At 40.5% G+C, this 14,412-nt stretch overlaps 1 protein-coding gene across 1 annotated transcript in view; it reads right to left on the bottom strand.

Annotated features, from left to right (window-relative positions):
- Positions 1-14,412, bottom strand: part of TCF7L1 (transcription factor 7 like 1) — a 66,688-nt gene that overhangs the window by 17,121 nt on the left and 35,155 nt on the right. The window lies entirely within an intron of this gene.

The following is a 14,412-nucleotide window of genomic DNA, read 5'->3' as shown; positions in this document are numbered from 1 at the left end:
GGATTGGAAAGAAAAACTGTGACTGGCCCAACTCCATATATTAAGAACATCTAAAATGTTGCAGATACACTGTATAAAATATGTAATCCACATGCAATGACATTAAGGCAATTTCACAATTAAAATGCTGCTGGTGTTTGTTTGTTTTTTTACCTTCTTGCTCATCTGTGATTTATTGATCAGCAATGCTGACTAACAGACACATACAAATACACACAGAGAGATTTGCAAGATAAGGATGGAAATGTAAAGAAAGAGGGAGGAGCATATAACCAAACTTATTCCCAGCAATATTGGTGTAGATGAGCTACTGCCACTAACTTGAGAATAATACCGTCCCATTTAACTCAATGGGGCTTCTGAGTACAGGCATAGTGTCTTGTGAATGTGCACAAGTATTTTGAGTGTAACACAATGATCCAGCAAATTCTTGTCTATGTTGGAGCTTCCACAGAATTTAAGATTAGGGAAATCCGTATCTCAAAGACAATAAACGTGATTTTCCAGAAAGTATTTAGTTGATTATTTTTTAACACCAACTATGTAAAACAATCTGCCAGTTTTGTTTTTTAAAACACTGACATTTAATACAGCATGGCACTAAATTTAATTTAGACCAGTTTCAATGTAGTGCTAACATGGAATTTTTATTTCATTTTCCCGACACTTTGCTAGCAAGAATACTAAAGCAATTTAAATTAACTTGCACTATTGGATCTCTCACACAATCAGTTCCTCTAACTGTAAGACATAATGCATCTTAGAATTACTAGGTATTTTGTGTTTTTAGCAGAGGAAGAAAATTATTCCATGCCCTATAGCTGAACGCAGTATGTCCTGTGAAATGTGGAGATTTGGGAATGTGGACAGGATGAGTTGCAGCTGTGCTCTGGAATTTCCCTAGCACACAAATCTTCATGATGTAAAACAGCTGGAAGGAAATCCCAGCATGCTCTATTTAGAGGCAGAACAACCAATAATTTAAATGGAAGATTAACCCTTCAACTTAAAACAAACCTTCACATTTCCTCCAACATATATTTCTACTATCTGTTGCAAGTAGAACGTGATGAATAAGTGCTGATCTGTTACAACAGGCCATCGGAACAGATTCAATCCTTAGAAGGCCACTATCTTCTGAAAAGCTTAAGTTTGACGATCACAGAACAATGCAAGAGAAGGAAAAGCTGTTTTGCTTCATCAGATGGGCTACATTTCTCCTGCCACCTAGCCCATTCACACTAACACTATACATTTAAATTGCTATATCATTTTAAGCAGTCAGGGCTTTCCCCAAATACACATAGAAGCTGTAGATAGTTAAGGGCACTGAGAGTTGTGTGTAGACCAATATTCCCTTCACGGGGCTACAATTCCCAGAGTATCCTGTGGAAGGACTGTTAAACCACTCTGAAATTCTAGCTCTATGGGGAATAGGGGTTTTATGATGTGAACTGCCCTGAGAACTTCATCTTCATCATCATCATCTTCTTCTTCATCATACCTTATAGTGCTCCTGTACAACAAATTGTGCTTGTAATATACGCTGACTTTTGTAGTGCTTTTCAGTATCAGTTGCTGGGAATCACAAGTGGAGAGAATGCTAATGTGTTTGTGTCCTGCTTGCAGGTTTCCCATAGGAATCTGGCCACAATGAGAGCAGGAGGATGGACCAGGTATGGGGAACTAGATCTAAGTTTCCTCCAATAAAATCATTTCTCCCATTGAGATGCTTGGCTCATGAGATAAAAAATGAAATGAAACAAGTAACAAGAAGTTGAGTTAATAACAGCAATATTTTACAATCTGTACAAGTTATCCTTTTTTGGTTGTGAAGACACTTTTGCTTGAAATGCCGTAAAGGGATCACTGCTGTTGTGCCAATGTTGCCACCCACCACCACTGCAGCTCACCCTAGACTATTCCTCTGAATTTGCTTTAGTTGCTTTTATGTGTTTTATACTGCTGCTTTATTGAGTTTTAGGCTATACACTGCTTACAGATTTTTGAAATATTAAGCCTTTTATCAATGCTTTTAATTAATTAAAAATACACAGGCCTTTCTAGCAGAAGAAAAATGAGGTAGAGCAAATTTCTGATGTGGCTCTGACCCCTTTTGAACCCCTCTTCCCTAACAGTACCCACCCTCATGCAAGAAACTATGTGGAAAATGAGAGAGGGCTGCAAAAGACAAACATATCAGCATATCCTTGTATATGCACAATGCTTTAGGAGACATCTAGGGCTATACAAAGGATAGCCAGCACTCAAAAAAACAAAAATAGTTTTACCCTCTTGCAAGAACCCTCCATGCACTGCACTGTGCCAGGAAAGGCATAAAAAGTCCAGAGGCCAAGCTAATGATCCATCTGGTTTCACTCTGTGTATTGGGACAAAAGCAGGAAAAAGACAGAGTTGTAATGATGCAACAAGCCTAGAAGCAGAAACTTAGTGAAAGGGTGAACAAATAACCTTTGGGCTGACCCATGAAAGAAGTCCAGAAAATCAGGTGGCTGGGCAGGAGATTATGTGGGAGTTAAAGCAAGGGCTTCCCATCTTGAATCAGTACAGTGCATAGGTAGAAGAGGCTGTAACAGAAGTTCCATCTCTCCATAATCAGATGGGGGAAGTTTTAATTGTAGCCTAGGTGTGTTTCTAGTTATTTCTCAATATTTCCCCCATATATTCTTATTCCACTTACCTTAAAGGTAAAGGTACCCCTGCCCGTATGGGCCAGTCGTGTCCGACTCTACGGTTGTGCGCCCATCTCACTTAAGAGGCCGGGAGCCAGCGCTGTCCGAAGACACTTCCGGGTCACGTGGCCAGCGTGATGAAGCTGCTCTGGCGAGCCAGCACCAGCGCAGCACACGGAAACGCCGTTTACCTTCCCGCTATAAAGCGGTACCTATTTATCTACTTGCACTTAGGGGTTCTTTCAAACTGCTAGGTGGGCAGGAGCTGGGATTGAAAGACCCAGCTCACCCCGCTGCGGGGATTCGAACCGCCGACCATGCGATCGGCAAGCCCTAGGCACCGAGGTTTTAGCCACAGCGCCACCCGTGTCCCTTCCACTTACCTTAACCTAAAATAAAACTCCAAAATATATCATGAAGAGTGAAGTGGCCTAGACTGGGAGAGGGACAAAATGTGGCTTCCCTGGGAGCAAAGGTCAGCTAGGTAAAGGCTTGAGTGGAGCTTCAAACTTCAGACCCCAAGTGATCTGATATTAAGGAGGGCAAGTGGAAGTTCAATTATGTCAAAGTGGTTCTCCTGTATTAAACGACCATCTACTGAAAGCAATGGGAGGATGATTATTTTGCAACTGCTACAGACAAAGGGAACCCATTCCTTTACACTCTGATTAGGGTCACCAGACAGAAGGTGATACACTCTCCATTTGTTCTTTACATCACTCAGCCAGTGTGGTGTAGTGGTTAAGAGTGGTAGATTCGTAATCTGGTGAACCGGGTTCAAGTCTCCGCTCCTCCACATGCAGCTGCTGGGTGACCTTGGGCTAGTCACACTTCTTTGAAGTCTCTCAGCCCCACTCACCTCACAGAGTGTTTGTTGTGGGGGAGGAAGGGAAAGGAGAATGTTAGCTGCTTTGAGACTCCTTCGGGTAGTGATAAAGCGGGATATCAAATCCAAACTCTTCTTCTCTTCTATTGTATTCTGTGATGTCTATTACTTAGTAGAAGGAGAAACACTGAAAAACATTGCAGGGTGAAATATTTATCCATACACCCTGTTCCTGTAATCTGAAATTTGGAAGAAGATGCAGAAATATGCATTTTCCTCTGCAAAAAGGAAGCGAGTCCAAGGCTAAATATGCATGGCTGTGAAATGTTCCCAAGACCCAAACAACATTACACATGCCATGGAGTTTGACAAAAACATCTGGTTTGGGTTGAGTTATAGCGCATGAGACATATGAATGCTCCTGACATTGTCCTTACGATGTATGCATCCCTGCCATCTTCAGGCTATGACATAACATCAAGAGAGAACACGCACAATGTTCAACTCCAGCCCAAGCAAAATTATACAACCAATATTACTCCATAAATGCTATTGTGTGTATTGAGAAGCTTGATGACTGTTATGGTGCTTGAGCGTGAAAAGAATGGTATAGCTACGCTGACTGATTAATAGGAGGCATGATGTGTTGGAACTTCCTGTTTTTCTGATTTAACACAGCCTACCAGAAAGGTGAATATTGGGCTTTTCTAAGGTTTGTAGTGGACAAAGACCTCTCTGTACTTCTGTGATGTAGTAAAGATATAGTTAACACCTCCACAGCAGCGTTGAGCTCCTATGGAAGGCTGCTTTATTTGCTCACATTTGCACCATATCCAGGCCAGATTCACATTCCTCTGCAGGAACAGAGCAAACATTTTAAAATAAAGAGCAATTGCCAAAGGTTTGCGAACACAGAAGATTCTGAATTCTCCCCCTCCCTTGCTTTGGAGATTGAGAACAAAAAATTGGAAGGCAACCAATATACCAAGCACCTTTGGACAAAGGAAGCAGGATTTGTGTACGTTTGACATGGAACAGGAAGAGAGCTTATCTCATTCCTATAAAACATACAAACAGTCCACTGTGACAGACCAGTCTTGCCCACAATGCAGAACTGTTTTCCTTCAACCTTTTACATTTAAACTGTAAAACTGAGCCTCCAAACTCAAAGCAGAATATAGCCAAAACTAACAACTCCATAGCACAAGTGAATGAAACATACAAGCGAGGGCCCTTGCCCTGAGAGAAGGAAAAGACAACTGTAACAGCAGCCGCTGCCACCTGTGAGCCAAGAGGAACATTTCCCGAGACAGAAAACTCTGGAAAATATTTAAAGAGTACTGTTCACATTTTACAAAACCTGTCTTCCCTCAGGAAAAAGACAATGCAGGCTACTGCAGTAATTAGACCTTATTCATATAAAATTGGCACCATTGACACTTGTAAGCACTGGTTTGCAAAAGTTTAAGGCAGAACTTTCCAAACTGTGTGTCGCGACACATTAGTGTTTCGGCTGCAGTGTGTAGGTGTGTTGCGTGAACGCTCCCCTCACTCCTCTTGGGGCTGAAAAGGGGTTAGTTTAATCTCCGGTTTGCTGGTAAAACTGAATTACTATGTCGCGAAATGATGCATGTCTAAAAAGTGTGTCACCAACGTGAAAATTTGTAAAGCTCTGGTTTAAGGAGATAGTCTCCACAATTGTATGTGTGTTTTCCTAATTCACTCACTGCAGTGATTTACAGAAGCTAGATGTCTGGCTGTACAATCATAAAAAGTAAATACATATAATCTGGCAGCCTCCAAATATTATCCCATAGTCCTTCAAAAGCTTACTTGCTATGTGCTGTTTACTCACTCACTCGCCTTAAGAAGGTATACTGTGAATGTTAAACCATAACTCAATTTTAATCCTACATACATTCCCATGTAGAGTATGGAAATTCAACATGGGCACAGACAGTACTTGTACATCTTATGCTTTAACCCAGTTGTTCCAGCAGTTTTTGTATATATATACTGTAGTTTTCTGCACACAAAAGCACAAACTGTGGAATGTATCCATGTGTGGTTAAAGAAAGTTCTCAACACACGGTGGCTCAAATCACATACTATTATTGTTAGTATTACAGAGTATATTTTCCAAGTTGCCCTTCTACTACTAATTTGGTATTTCTGGAAATGGTTTTTCAATTGTTTAAGTTTGATTTATATGCTTTTATTGTATTTTTGTCTATTGTTAAATCATCTTAATGCTCTTTTTAAAAAGCGAGTACAGTCCATAACAGTTAGGCAGAATGAAAGGAGCAAATACTTTAGGCCATTACTTTTTGACGGAGTGGAGAATCCGTAGCCCTACATGTTTGCTGGACTAAAATTCCCAGCATCCCTGGCCATGGCCGTGCCAGCTGGGCCTGATGTGAGCTGAAGTCCAGCTACATCTGGAGGGTCAAGTTCCCCACTCCTGCATTAGGAGGACAATGAAGTGAGAGAAGGAAACGATGCATTTGCTCATTGGAAAACTGTGATGATAAAATGTTACTGCGAGATTCATACAGCTAGTGCTGAATTCTTGCCCTTTACACAAAACTGGGCTGAGGATCTGTAATCAGATCTTATTCTTCAAGGCTCCTATAACAGCCAATTGTGGAAAAGGCAGGGAGCCAGGGCTGTCATCTGTACAAGGAGTATGTTTGGTATGCAGCTGGCCCCATGACCCCCAACTAGCTAGCGCAATGACCTACAGTACACTCTGGGCTCTGAGTACAGTAGAAGTAGTTTCCTAAATGACTGCCTTTGATCTGCTCTCCAAGCCCGAAGATCAAAGCATCTGGTTAGATTGGGGAAGTCCCTGGATCTGGCTGCTGTACAGCTCCAATCTGTTTCCAAACATTGAGTGGTGATGTGAGCTCACTTGCCGTTTACTGCAGAGTCATTTTCAAAGACACTCACACCACCCATAACTACTAGGACACAGTGTGCACCACCCCATTTGGTGAGTCAGCTTTCTAGGAAGCACTGGCAAGAGCTGAGAAGCCATGAAACCCAAAATACCCACAGAAGACGTGCAGAAAGTTCTACCCAATTAAAAGTTCTGTGTTGTCGTTTTCCAGCTGGTTTATTTTATGCTCCACCCTTCAACACTCTTGGTCACAAAGGGGGCTTTCTAATCCATTTGGTAAGCAGAGAAGCTGCTGGCGAATGAGGCGGGGGTGCCTCTATGAAGGTTGTATAAAGGCTCCTTCTCATTTTAAACAATTTAAGAGGGCAGCATGTGGGGGTGGGGAAACACTCCGAAAAATATACAAGGAAAGAGACTAAGCTAATGGTACAGGGGCAGTGTGGAAAACTGAGCACCCCTCTAAGTGCAAGACTGTGCCTCAAACAGACGTTCACTGTACAGCCATGTGTGTATATAAAAAAAAGAAGAGTTAATGGCATATTGAAGCTATAAAAGTTTCAAAATGGTTACATTCCAGAGAGATTAGAACAAGCCCTGGTTGCTTGTTACCTTCCCTCCTCCTCTGCAAGTGGGGGAATGAAAAGGATTTTAACCATTTCTCTCCCACATGCTGTTGTGCCACACACACAGTACAATGCACCCTGCTGTCTGCACATTAACCTGCCATTTGCCAAATAGCTTCCCCTCAGCTGGGGATTAACATTCATCAATTCAAACAACAATCCAGTGGTCCTGCAATCTTAGGCAGGAACAATGGGGTGCAGACAACAGGCCTTGGCTTGCCCAGGGCTGCTGTAGTCACTGCATGTCAGCAGTCTCTTCTCTTGGCGAAGAAGCCTGCAGCAAACCAGGAGGCGGAGGAAAGGAAAAACAAAAGAAGAGTTGCTACAACCAATTACAAACGTTAATGACCAGATTTCCTGCCCTTGCTACACACATGGCGTAGATGTTATCTGGACATGAGCAAATTTTACTCTAGTTTTAAACACCCTAATCTAGGGGATTTGGATCTGATTATATATGTTCCTCTTCTGTGTAGACCAGGCACTCACAAGCACCATTCACACATCTCATATTGTATGACATTTAGTTTTATTATTATTATTGCAAACAATTTTAATATTTCTCTCATATCTGTCTTCACAGTTGGGCAATACTATAGATTTTGGAATTGTTGAAAAAAAACCTCTCTATAAAAGCCAGTTCTCTGTGAAAATAAATGTACTTCACTTGAGTAGTGGGGGCAGAGAAAAACCTCCTCCTACTGGCCGCTTCAACAAAAATCATTGGGGCAGTGGATTGTCCATCCTTCAGGTTAACTGCAGGGAGTTGCACAGGGGGGCAAACTATTTCAGATAGTTTATCATCCCAAATACAGCTTCCTGTATATCACAAGTGATACTTACAGGCTCTCCAGGACCTAAAGACAATGTTCTGTTTGGAAGTAGAGGGAACAATGAAATATTTAGAAAGCAGGGCAGAAACCTGCACTGCCAGTCTCTTGAAAGAAACATGTACTCAATTACCCTGTTTTCAGGATAAGATGTGCCTGGGGCTTACAGTATTCTGAATGTTGGCTGATGAGGATAACTGGATTACTAAATTGCTACTGACTCCCCTTAGTGAGTGAAGATGGTGGCAGTCCCTATGGGGTCTTGCTGGGTCTTCCCAGTTTCCACGCCTCATCTATTTTTAGTGCTATTCTAAATTATAATAGCCATTTTTGCTGCAGAGTAAGATCAAGTGATGTAACCTGGCTGATATAATCTAAGAAATATGTATGTATAATAGAAATAATTACATTAGGTTTCCCTGTTTACCCCTGCTTCCCCTCCCCCCCACTGTCCCCCTTGCCCAAATCAAATCTAGATTGCAAGTCCTAACTAAGATGCACATCTATGAAGCGCTGTATGAAAAAACAAACAGCAACAATAATGCTTGAAGACTTTGGAGGAAGCTGAGCTTTTTTTTCAGGAATACTAAATTAATCTGCCAAATTCTTGCCAGATTTGTTTGATTTAGTTGCCCAACATCCCTGTACATGAGTGAAATATGGAATCACTTTTCCAGGTGTAATTGTTTAGAGGGAAGGGCTGAAAACCAATTCAGTGGAAGTTAATGTAACAAGTTTCACCAAGCAAGGTATTTCTGAGAGAACTGCCCTCAAATCAGAAGTGTAGTTAGGACTGGTTTAATTCACTAGAGAAAACAACATCACTGGCTGCTAAAATATCTCAATTGGTTGCTGGGGGGATGAATTGGGGTGGGGGGGGAGAGGTTGCATCTCCAAAAATGGCTGTTGGGGGAGAAACGCCTACCACTTTTCCAAATGTCCTTGGCGTTTTAATCTCACCATTCATTTATGGATACATCCTTTCTATACATCATGGTTTCTATTTATTTGACTGGGCAGAGGAAAGAGATTCACCACTGCAACTGATTTTTTAAAATCATCTTTCAAATTAGCAAATTAGGGGTGTTACATAAATGTTTCAATATATTTTAAATATTGCCAGGAAAGCATGTAATTTGAAAAATTGGTAAAAATTACTTGCTGATGACATGGCACCAACAGGAAAGCTAACTCTTTCAAACTAAGAACCAGTAAGGGTGAAGATGTGCTGAGTGGCAATAGGTTCATTTCTTGATAATGTCAAATACATATGTTGAAATCCCAACCCTTTATAACAATTAAACAAAATCACACTAAGGCTATAGACACCAAGAGAAATCACGCTAGCTTCCAGTCTTCTAAACAAAAACCCAGACTTTATGCAGTCCAAGAAAAGATGGAAAAACCACAGGAAACACAGAAGGACAATGACTGGATGGTGATGTTATGTGGATGCCCCATTAAAAATGAGTGAACAAACCTTGGCAATTCCATGCCAAAAGTCTTGTGTAGAAGCACCCATGTCTTTAACAAGTCAACAGCAGAAATAGTGGGGATTAACACTCTTTATAATAAAATTTATAACCAGCATTTTCTTCTCCAAATGGAGCATTCAAAACAGCTAAAAATACAACATATAAAAAGTAAATCATAAAGCATTTGAGTGATAAAGGAACTAAAAGGAGGCGGATAACACTTAAGGATTTATTATGTTTTCAGAATGTATTAGAAAAATTATACAGAAAGGTTTGTTGTTTTGTGTACATTCAAATGTAAGATAAAACATCTGCAAAGGGACTTGGCAGGAAGTCAAAGTTAAAGAAAAGATTTTGGAAGATAAAAGTGGAAAAATATTTACTTTCATTATTATCATTTTGTGTGCGGGTGTGGGTGTCTGCACATATGTGTGTTGTTGTATGTAATGTTTGGGAGGAAATAAGACGGTAAACAACAAATAACAAACTAAATATTGATGTATGTAATTTTTATTTCTTAATTATATTTGGTGGTAGTCTGGCTGTATTGTTTTTTGTAACATAAAATCATTCAATAAAAATTATATATATATATATATATATATATATATATATATATATATATATATATAGTAAATCCAGTCAATTAAAATACAAATGCATGCACTCGCACCGAAAAATGATTTTTAATATAAACCCAGAAAGCCAGAGCTAAAAAAATAAATAATACACAATTAAACAACAATAAACTTGAACTGAACTGGAAAAGAAATGTCTTCAAATGCCAGCAGAACACAAAGAGAAAAGTCAAGGTGTTCTACATATGAGGCGCTACCACAGTGAAAGCCCTTTTTTGCAATGCCACCAACTATGCCTTGGAGAGCAGTGGCAAGCACATGATGTCATCATCATCAATCTTACGAAGGTGGGCATGTTCAGATAGAAGGAAGTGGTCTTTCAAGTAGCCTGGTTCTAGGTTGTTAAGTACTTTAAAAGGTTGTTAAGGAGAACTTTGAATTGCACTTGAAAATGAACAGGCAGCCAGTACTGCTGATATAATAATAAATGGGTCACATGATCTCAATGCTTGGTACCAGTCTAAATTTTCACAGCATCATTCTGCTCTGATAGAAGTTTTTAAATGGTCTACACAGAGCATGTTGCAATAAAACAGTATGGTTTCAAGTTAAAATCATTCTCCTTCCTAACACCAAAAACAAAGGACAAATGCAAACCAACAGTACTATCAAGACATGGCAAAAGATACTGGGTTGTATTCAACAATGATCAAACAACGGTCAATAGATCTGCTGACATTAATAGATGTGTCTAACTTGGGTCTATTAATTTCAATGGGTCTACCACAAATGTAAGTTAGCTGGATGTAAGTTAGCTGGTACACAAACAGTTTCAGAAAAAGCAAAGTTGGTATACTATTTTCTAAAATGACAGCCGTAATTTTGCAACCAAATTCCTATAAATTTCCAATGCACTAGTAGGGACAAAGAAGTGATTAGGAATTCAATAGCTTTGCAAATTAAGCTATTATGTTTTTAAGCAGCTAGCCTAAAACGTGTCCTCAGTGCCTTTACACCACCCAACCCCCCACACCCACAAGAGGCACTTTCTTTGCCTGTTTACATAGCTACAGTATTAGCTGCTGGGTCACCAGGTTTTCACCCCCACCCTTAACAATTAAATAAAGCATTTGGAGAGGGTGGCGTAATTCAGCAGAGCATATTTGCTCCTTGAGGGATACAAGCTAATGTTTAAACTGCAGTTTGTTTGTTGATGTAACGTGACAGATCACAGGTCTGCATCCTAACAGCTGCAAGAGTTCTAGCAGGACGCTCTGCCTCGGGACTATTAACCCTAGGAATGAAAATGTTTTAGAGCTGTGAATTCCAAAAGCATAACAACAAAAGAAAAACTTTTCCAAATTGGGTTATGTGTGAGGAAATGCAAAATTCCAGGTTATAAACCCGCAGAGTCGCTTACATTCCTTAACAACAGCAAATAGACGGAATCCTTGGGCCTCTGTGGTTGTTCATATTTAGACCCTGAAGAAAAGAAGTGTGTGTATCTCTTCCTCAGTTTTCCATTATGGACAGCATAAGCCCTTGTTTTTAGATTTTCCTCCCCACCTCACAGGACAGTATAGAATGAGCAATTGCACTTGCCTCAAATGGGAGAAAATGTTTGCCCTCCCCGCAAATTACTGTTAACTTCTAAGGCAAAACAAAAACCCTCCAAAGGTATCACAGCAACTATCCCTGCTGCATGTCAAAATTAGGTCAGCTATTAAATTTAGTATCAAATCTGCTGGGTGAAGTGAAAAGCTTGTCTCTTATGTGCAATGAAAGGGCTGTATGACCTATGCGGAGAAGATACACTCACTGGGGGAAGGACTGAAAAAAACTGATGTTGTGGCCATAGACAGAGCTGCAGGAAGCCTCTGAAAGGCAACAGGGCCTCTCAACCCATGGGAAAAGGGAAGAGGCAGAACACTGGAGCTTCAAATCCAGGCATACCAAGGTTGAACAGGATGGTGGCAACAAGTGGGTCAAAGGTCAACCAGCCAGCCTGCTCTGGTTTCCATGGATATGTGGCCTATTCATACAGTGCACAGAGGGCTCTTCACAGCCACTTACACACAATTGAGCTTCTACTCCAAGCTCTGCAGGCCTCGTCTTGGTAGCACAGCACATTAGATGGTAAAGTTTAATGGAGTCAATTAAAGCAGAGAATTAGCACTGAACTAGTCCTAGAGAACTACAGAGACACTGTCAGAATTGTCTCATCACAGGAGAATGCCAGTGTAGCGTGGACGGAATAATCTGAAGATTTTACTCTGGTATGATATTACCTGCGTGTCATCCATGTTATGTGTTAAAACCAAACCGGGTATCATGAATAGCAATAAGTGCTTGTGGAACCCTAGACCCCGGTAGAAAGCATTTTTTGCGCCTTGAGAAAAGCTTTTTTAAAAACAAAAAAATATTATTTAAATTTTTAGTTTGTTTTACAAATATCTAAAGCATCTCACAAAGGAAGTGTAAAGAGTGATAACATATTGATTCTAATATACAATACCAAAACATTTCCAACATTTTAGTTCATATTGAAACAAAAAGAATCTTAGTTCTAAGAAATCTTGGGAGAATAAAAATGTGTTTATAGCAAACTCAGGAAATTTCCATGGGGAGGGAATTACACAATGAAGGTGCAGTAGCTGGGGGAAGCTATTTTTTTTCTATTAGATGTTAAACTTATCTTCCAGACCATGGTTCTAGAACCCTCTTAGGCCTTGTGGCTCATTTGAAAATCTAAGAAATGCTTGTGGGTACCACAAAATACCTATTTCACAGAAGAAAAACTGGTGATACTAAGAACAGCCCCAACACACACACACAACAGGCAGAACACCCACACATACACACCAAAGGAAGTAAAACAGACAAAAAGAGAGAGCAGGCAAACCCCCCAACCCAAAAGAAAACCAGGAAGCCCACATTCAAACAACCAGTCAAAGCAAAAGCCTCAATTTAAAAAAAAATAATTGGGAAGGGGAGGGTGCTTTGGCACATGCCATGAAGAATGTCTAAGAATTCTGTGGTGTCCACTGATGCCATACTGGGTTCTTCAACTCCAAACAGTGATTGCACGCAAAACATGTCTCCTGCAGAGGGGTAGGGGAAGAACCTATAGGAAATCATATATTCCTTTTAATAGCCTGGGCCCATACCCTCTAGGGATGGGGAACCAGTGGCCCAGTGATGGCCATCACCCTCAGACAGCTTGCTCAACAACCAGGGATGTTGGGAGTTGTAGCCCAGCAACATTTAGAAGGCTACATGTTTCCTACTCTTGATTTGAGCCATTAAAAATAGCACTCTGGATTTTTGGATCAGACTTCCAAAAAGCAGCAATTTCAGTTCAGGTTTCATGCAGATATTCAAGAGACTACAGTACTCCAGAGATTAGGTCCGAAGCTTCAAATGTCAGCATTTTTTAATCCTACACAAAGCTTTCTCCCAGGGACCACAGATCACGTTTTTAATCATAGGTTTGTATTTAAGACATTAAAACAATTAAAATTAAACACACACACATATACTGTAAAACCCAATGAAAGGGTTGAAGACTTCTGAAAAAAAACATAACATATACTTTAACAAGCTACTGGTGCATGTTTACCTAGTATGCCTTTGCAGCCTGCAAAATACAAAGCTCTTTAGAAGTGCCAAGTCCTAAAATATTTGCTAGACTTTAGCAAAGCTGTCACTTTTCTTGATTAATCAGGAAACAAATCGTAAGCGGCAATTAAAATTTACCCCTTCATGTCCTTTACTTATCTCCCCCTCTTCCCTATTTTAGACCATACATATGTCCACACTGCCCCCCTTCCAAAGCCTTTAATAATCCTTATCCTCTCTCCTCAAAAGAGGAGAGCTTGTAGTTGTCTGTGAAATTCACAATTTCACAGACAGCACCGGCAGTAGGGAAACTCTATTATTTCCTTTCAGAGGATTTTGCAGAGAAACATTCATGCCAGTATCATAGACCCAGTAAGACTTCATGATCCCATGACACTGTTAAGCTCTCTGCAACCTCTCGAGAAGCAAATGACATTTACTACCAGTGAAACAGGAGCAACAGAAAGAGCCTCCCTCCACCTCACCCCAGCTGAGAGAATGTGCAGAACTGTGAGCAGCTTCAATAAACCACCATTTCCAATCCTGCAGTCTGTTTTAGGCAGTAGGATTCTTGCCATTCCAGTCACAAGATCCTCCTGAGATAAGGGGACAATGAGAGTACACCCCTCCCATCCAAGATATAGATTGCCCCACCTCCTCATTCAAAGCCTGGGGAAATGTCATTCACATAAAGAGGGAAAGTGACTGCATTTTGCATGATTCCCTTTTGTTCTATGAAGAAAAGGCATCATGGTACACAAGCAGAAATAAATACATACCAGTGCTGGGCCTTAGGCAGCAGCTAGGTGAGAGCCAGGAACCAGGCACCGTAGTTATTATTTTACCCATGTGAAGACCCAGGCTCCTTGG

This window comes from Podarcis melisellensis (assembly GCF_964234715.1).
Source record: "Podarcis melisellensis genome assembly, chromosome: 15".
Classification (NCBI taxonomy): domain Eukaryota; kingdom Metazoa; phylum Chordata; class Lepidosauria; order Squamata; family Lacertidae; genus Podarcis; species Podarcis melisellensis.
The sequence above is the reverse complement of the archived record's forward strand: the minus strand, read 5'-3'. Positions and strand labels throughout refer to the sequence as shown.